Raw genomic sequence first — 7713 nt, 5'->3', positions numbered from 1 at the left:
GGCGCCATCTAATGGTGTTGGGGGAACAAAACTACATGCCAAGGTCAAAAGGCGTAGGGGCAAAGAAAAGAGTGGGTGGGAAATGATAGAAAGAGAAAAGCAAAGAAATAGACAGTGGGAAAAGAAAAAAAAAGAACTGAATGCAAAGATAATAACATGGATAAGAGGAGAAGACAGACCTGAAATGGAGAGGAGGAGGGGGAAAATGCCAGAGATTCAGACAGGTTAGAAAAAGAGGGGGGGGGGGGGGGGGTAGGGATAAAGTATGCCGAGCAGGATGAAAGTGAAGAGCTAGGAGATGAGGATGGAAGGTAAGAGCAAGGTTGCAAGTTGTGACATGAATGAATGAAGCTGGTATTTCTCACCGGGCAGTAGGGAGGGGGATTTTCGGTTTTTGCAGAGGGCAAGGGTGCTCAAACCATTCCTTGGGGCCTCCTCCAGCCAATCAGATTTTCAGGACATCTCTAAGGAATATGCATGCGATTTATTTATTGCAAATATTTCTCCTACCTATTCATCATTTGGGATATCCTGAAAACCTGACTGGCTGGGGACAGGGCCCGAGGACTGGTTTCAGCAACCGTGACATAGGGTGCTGGTTAGCCTAGAGCCAGCCCTGGGTGTCTGGGACTCGCCTTCCACCCACCACTAAGCAACATTTTATGTAGCAGTCATTGCAGCTACTAGAAATGCAGCCGGTTTTGAAATGTTGTGGGAGCTATGCTGTGGGCAGGGAATCCAATGCTTACAAAAAAAAAAGAAATAACATTTTGTTTTTGGCAATTTTAGTGCTGTTCAGCCAGAACTGAAAGCACATTGTGGTGCTGTCACTGCCCTTCATTCCCCCTCCAGACAAGGGACATCAGAGCAGAGGGACCAAGGCATTCTTTGCTCTGCTCTATCTGCTCCAGGCTCATTTCCTCCCTCATGTCCCTGAGTGCCAGCAGAAGAGGGGCTGGATTAGGGAGTAGCCAGTTTTTTCAGTACTCTCCCCCCCCGGCTTGCTGGTCCCTGCACAGGAAAGAAGGGGATGGATTAGGGAGCAGAACCCTCTCTCTTTAGCCAGTCCTTTCCGTCCTCACCTGTCCTCTCCTGTACTCTGCACGAGGAGGGGAGGGGTTGCAGCAGGAAGCAGAAAGCTGTTGGCTGCTGCTTGAGATTTAGCACAGCTGGAAGGAAACAGATCTTCAGCTGCCCCCCCCTCCCCCCTCCCCCAGTGTTTGTTGCTCTAGGCACAGGCTTTGTGTGCCCATTGGCAAACCCATGCCTGATTGTGAGGGTACAATGACTTCTGCGAACATTTACCAACCTGATCCAAACTTGGTGAGAGAGTGAGGTATGGGCTAGGCATTTGGTCTACTAAAAATGGCCTTGATCCAATCTGATAAGAGCGAGGCTGAATTTCACAGTCAAAGTTGAAAAGTGCTAGAAAATCCCTCTAAGTGCAAGGTTTTCACTTCCTGCTTTGTTAAAGCATCTCGTGTCTGCGCTTTCAGACACGAGATGCTTTACACTTCCCTTTATAGACTTCTACCCTGTGGAAATCATCAGGGTTTGTTTGTTTTTTTAACCCCTTTGCTGTCAAGGGAGTTTGTCACCTCTGTAATTAAAGGCATTTTGTTAGTTACCACTTTTTCTTCCTAAAAGTGTAGTCTAGTTAAGCACAGACATCACTTTTTCAGCATAGAAAGGACGCCCATTCGTGTAATGCTTGTGCAGATGGATAGCAGCTCATATCATCTCAAAAAAACCCATAAGATTTGCCTTAGTGAATCAGACAAAAGGTTCATCAAGCCCAGTATCCTGTTTCCAGCAGTGGCCAATCCAGGTCACAAGTACCCGGGAGGATCAGAGGAATAAGCAGTGTATTTCCCCAAATCCATCTTAAAAAATAGTTTATGGACTTTTCCTCTGCGAACTTGTCCAAACCTTTTTTTGAAATGCAGCTACACTAATAGCTTTCACCACATCCTCTGGCAATGAATTCCAGAGCTTAATTATGCACTGAATAAAAAAATGTTCTCCTATTTGTTTTAAATGTACTACTTAGTAACTTCAGTGCATGTCCTCTAGCCTTTGTACTTTTCAAAGAGTAACAACAGATTCACATTTACTCCATTCCACGCCACTGATGTTTATAAATCTCTATCACATCTCCCCTCCAAGCTGAAAAGTCCTAACCTCTTTAGCCTTTCCTCACAGGGGAATTGTTAACAACCCCCTTATCATTTTGTTTACTCTTCTCTGTATCTTTTCTAATTCTGCTATGTCATTCTTGAGATGTGGTGACCAGAACTACACCCAATACTTAACATGAGGTTGCACCATGACGTAATAACAGAAGCATTATGATATTCTCTGTTTTAGAGTTTAATGCAAAATGAAGGGTTACAAGTAGCAGAGGAAAAAACTTGTCACCCATCCCTGAAATTTTGCCTAATTTTAGAAACTATCTTGTTGCTTACGGTAGTTACAGAACAATAAAGTCACAAAATGGCCTTGTGTGCATCCCCTATTTTGGGAGGGGGGATGATTAATTTTCATGCATGTACATGACAGCAATTACATTGCTCAGGGCTCACTTCACATAAACATACGCATAGAAGCCAATTTCACGTGCACTGGGGCGAGACATTCCAGGGAGTATGGCAGTGGGCAGGAGTTGGGACTTAGGTGCATAATTTTCTATTTTAAAAAGCAGGCACCTAAGTTTCCACTCCACAAGTTACCCCCTCCCTAGAGCAAGTTTAACTTTGTGCTGGGTGAGTTTAGGCACATGCCAGCCAACTGACTTTCTCAGATTAGTTTTAAATGTGCCCCATGCTAACTTCATGGAGTGCCCCCTAGTCTTTCTATTATCTGAAAGAGTAAATAACCGATTCACATCTACCCGTTCTAGACCTCTCATGATTTAAACACCTCTATCATATTCCCCCTCAGTCGTCTCTTCTCCAAGCTGAAAAGTCCTAACCTCTTTAGTCTTTCCTCATAGGGGAGCTGTTCCATCCCCTTTATCATTTTGGTCGCCCTTCTCTGTACCTTCTCCATCGCAATTATATCTTTTTTGAGATGCGGTGACCAGAATTGTACACAGTATTCGAGGTGCGGTCTCACCATGGACCGATACAGAGGCATTATGACATTTTCCGTTTTATTCACCATTCCCTTTCTAATAATTCCCAACATTCTGTTTGCTTTTTTGACTGCCGCAGCACCCTGAACAGACAATTAATGTGTTATCCACTGTAGTGCCTAGATCTCTTTCTTGGGTGGTAGCACCTAATATGGAACCTAACATTGTGTAACTATAGCATGGGTTATTTTTCCCTATATGCATCACCTTGCATTTATCCACGTTAAATTTCATCTGCTATTTGGATGCCCAATTTTCCAGTCTCACAAGGTCTTCCTGCAACTTATCACAATCTGCTTGTGAATTAACTACTCTGAATAATTTTATATCATCTGCAAATTTGATTACCTCACTCGTCGTATTTCTTTCCAGATCATTTATAAATATATTGAAAAGTAAGGGTCCCAATACAGATTCCTGAGGCACTCCACTGCCCACTCCCTTCCACTGAGAAAATTGTCCATTTAATCCTACTCTCTGTTTCCTGTCTTTTAGCCAGTTTGTAATCCATCTTATTACACTGGGCCCATTCTAAGCTCTTTGGGAAAGGGAGTCATTGCAGATGTATATAATTTATTAGACCACATTCTAGTCCAGGGTGCAGTATAAGCGACATAAGGAATAAGTCATAGAGAATACAGGACAGCATGGGTAAGTTTGAAAAAGTGTTTTATTGTGATTCAATGCCATCTAGCGACAGAACAAGCAATAAACATTTGTAACAGCACAAATCAAAATGGACTGGAAATACATTTTTAAATGTAGGCTATCAATGGAGAAAAAGCATTTGGTCCCTGCACTGGCCTCTGCCTACATTATTCTTTTTGTGTCATCTTTCTCTTGCCATTACTACCATCCTCTGGGCTAAGGAGATTTCAGAGGATTTGCAGGAGGTCATCCCTGGTACTTGTTGTTAGCTGCGGAGCATAGCCAAGTCAGCCTGCTGCCTCCCCCCACCCCCCCCCCTTATTTATATCTGAGAAAATATCAAAGCCTTGTCAATGCTACATACTGCAGCATTATCGGGAGCTTGATGCTGCCGCCGCACCACTGCTTAGTACAAGGCTCCTTCTGCTCCCCTACCAATCTGAAAAGCTGGGAATATGGTGCCTGTTCCTCTCATCCGCCCTTTAAATCTGCCCAAGCGTGCTCATGTTGTGTCATGGGCTCTTTGGCGAGCTGAGGCCTAAGGGCTCGGGCTCTTTGTGTGTCCTTAGGAGTCAGCTTTTACGTGATTTTGGGGGGGGTTATTTTATTTGATGGCTGTATAATGCATTTTACTGATAGTACCTGCTCTTATGGGGATGCTCTTTTAGGGATGGGCAAGTATAGCTCTGGTTTTTTTTTTTTTTTAGCATAAGGCCATGACCTACTTCTTTCCCGTACTCTAGAGTGCTTTTATTATAAAATCTACCAGTTCAGCAGACATGCCTATTGGTTAGGTGAATGCTCAGTCTATTAGTTATAAATGTGCCTCTCTTATCATCGAGTCCTGGCATTCTGAAGCAGTCATGTTTATTTTAAACCAGCTTTGTCTTCCCAGATCTCTTTTGAGCAGCAGCCACACTGAGGTAAGAGGAGGTAGTGGTGGTGGGATTTTTTTTTTAGGCATATATTACAGTCTTGCAATACCCTTTTCCACTTGGTTGTGAAGATTTAGGATTAGGGCTATTTTGTCTAGTGTATTGTCCTCCTGGGTCCAAATCTTTCCAGAGCGTTCTCTATCACTGAAACTATCTTCAGGTCAATTAATACAATATTTTTTTGGTCATTGGCGATTTTAATATTCAGGCTGATGCAGTTCCTTTTGCTCCTGGTGAAGAATTTTTGACAGCAATGTCCATCCTGGGTTTGATTCAGCTAATTAATACACTGACCCACGATGGCAGATGAACACTAGGTTTTGTTTTTATTCCAAAATCCCTTGATCACGCCAAGGGTTTTAAATGAACGCACGGGTTGGACTGACCATTTTATTCATCCAATTTAAACTTATAAAATTATCCTTGAATTCAGCCTCTTCTGTACTGATGGGCCCAAGCCTTTTTGTGGTGAGACAGACTTACTAAAATTTTAGTCAGATTGCAATCCAGCTCAGGTAGCACTGGATTTCTCTTCTTGTACCAATTTTGCTAAACCGTCGCCTGAGACTTTATATATTCTTGCTCTGTTGAACACATGTTCAATGGTATTTGCAGAGAGTTAGGGCCCTTAAGAAAGGTGCTCATTGCCTGGAGTGACATTGGATGAAGACTACAACACAGCAGCTGATTCTGCCAACAGATCACGTTATATTACAGGCCTCTATCGTCCCTTCAATAGACCTTGTGAGTTGTTTTGAGTGCTTAATGTTTTGGTAAAAAAATCTGCTGTGAGTGGCTCTTATCTCCTTTGATTGTGAAGCCTTTGCTGAATATAATTATGATAAAATTAGAGCTCTTCAGTCCTCCATTGTGTCCATTTCTGAGCACAGGTTCATGCCTGCTGCTTTGACAGATTGTCAGGCTTTTCAGAGGCTTTCAAGTCCTCACTTAAGTTATCATCCTGGCTCCTTCAGGCTCCGAAACACTTTTGTCCATATTTTGACTAATGTAATCACTTCTTCTATTGCTGAAGGCATTGTTCCTGACTTGCTTAAGAGGGCAGTTAGACCAGTATTGAAGAAACCTTTGTTGCCTTTCAGACCCTTCTAGTTACAATCCAGTTTCTACCAACTTTCCTGAGCAAATTGTTAGAAAACATGTTTTTAACTCTGTGCTTGTCTAAAAACTTAAACAATCTCTTCAATCAATTTCAGAGTGGATTTTGCCAAGGCTTTAGGATTGCGACACCACTGGTCTCCTTGTAAGACTCTGTTCTTACTAAATTACTCAGAGCGTTCTGTCAGTCTGATGTTGCTTGATATTTCCTCAGCTTGCGATATGCTTTCCCATGCAATTTTAATCAATTGTCTCAGTTTGGAATTAACACCAGTGTTCTGATGTGTTTAAATCTTCTTACTAACAGATTTCAACAGGTAAGGCTGTCGGCAATGGTTAAGGTTTATATTCCACCCCTTGGACCACCGATTGCCTTGCTCAGAGTAACAATATCCCATTTATGCTGACTCTATTCAGGTTTTTATTCCAGTGAGACCAGATTACTTCTCTGTCTTGTTTGACAGCTTGTGGGGAGATAGTTCAGTAACTTACGCGCGCCAGGCCCCGACACAGGCCGCTGTGTCTGGGCACTCGGCCACGCCCCCGGACCGCCCACATGCCCCCAATCCCTAACCACGCCCCCTGGCCACACCCCCAACCGCCCCTTTTTGCGCGTCCCGGGGCTTGTGTGCGCCGCCGAGCCTATGCAAAATAGGCTCGGCAGGGGGGGGGGGGGGGGTGTTTGGGGTAGGTTTTCAGGGGGGTATGCGCGTACCCCTTTGAAAATCTACCCCATACTGAAGAGAGCGGTCCGGCACAGTCAGCACTTCTTTAAATTTTCTCGTTGTGGGATTATCCCTAGATACCACTGACTTAGCCATTTTCATATGCTTAAGTACTTCCTCCTTTATAAATGGATTTCCGGTTATTTCACAATCGTGTGTGCCCCTGTATCCTACCTTTGCGTACATCATCTTCTCCTTATGCACTTGTTAAGCAAAAGAACTAAGTAAAGAGGTCTGCTTGTGGATGGATCCCTCTTCTTGTTAACCCGTTTTCTCCTCTTATAATTGTTAAGTCCTCGTCTAGATTTTGAGAGAACCATCATCGATCTCCTTTTACTCTTCCCCCTTGCTAACCTGCCTTATACGGAGATTAGTTTTCTGTATGTTCCCTTTTCTGGAGGCCCAGGTCTTCTGTACTCTTCAGATCCTGCCTTCCTCAAAACAATCACTTATCTTGGTCCTGGACCTTTGTTGTAGTATGGTTCAGTTCTGGTCTAATAGAGCCACCATGGATCACTAGACCCTTCAAATCAATTTAAGAAAAAAAAAAAATCAACTGGTTTGTAAAAGATCATACGTATTTTTGCCCCCATATTCTAATGGTCTAATTTAAACTCTGAGTAAACATTTCGCATAGGAAGAGTGGAGGGGGAGGGAAGATGTAAACAAAAGTCTGAATGCATTGGGAGGTAGGCACTGTACCATCTACAAGACAATGATCCAGGTCTTCTGTTGGGGAAGTTAGGTATTTTATATCCCCCAAAAAAGGGGGAACAATTGCCAAGTCATACAGGCAACCTCAGTAATCATTCCCTTTCATCCTCTGGAAAACAAGAAAGCAGACTGTGTCTTTCCTGAGATGGGGTAACCAGAACTGCACACAGTACTCAAGGTGTAGACTCACGATGGCTCTATACAAAGGCATTATGATATTCTTAGTTTTGTTCTCTGTTCATTTCCAAATAACTCCTAACATTTTATTTGCCTTTTTTGATCCCCACTGCATACTGACCCAAAGATTTCAAGTACTGCCCACAAAGACTCAAGAAGTCCTTTTCCTGGTTGATGACTCCCCACACACGACCCAGCATCGTAGCTGGGATTAGTTTTCCCTACGGGCATTACTTTGCACTTGTCCACCTTAAATTGCATCTGC

This window comes from Rhinatrema bivittatum, chromosome 18 (assembly GCF_901001135.1).
Source record: "Rhinatrema bivittatum chromosome 18, aRhiBiv1.1, whole genome shotgun sequence".
NCBI classification, from domain to species: domain Eukaryota; kingdom Metazoa; phylum Chordata; class Amphibia; order Gymnophiona; family Rhinatrematidae; genus Rhinatrema; species Rhinatrema bivittatum.
This window is presented reverse-complemented; position numbering follows the sequence as displayed.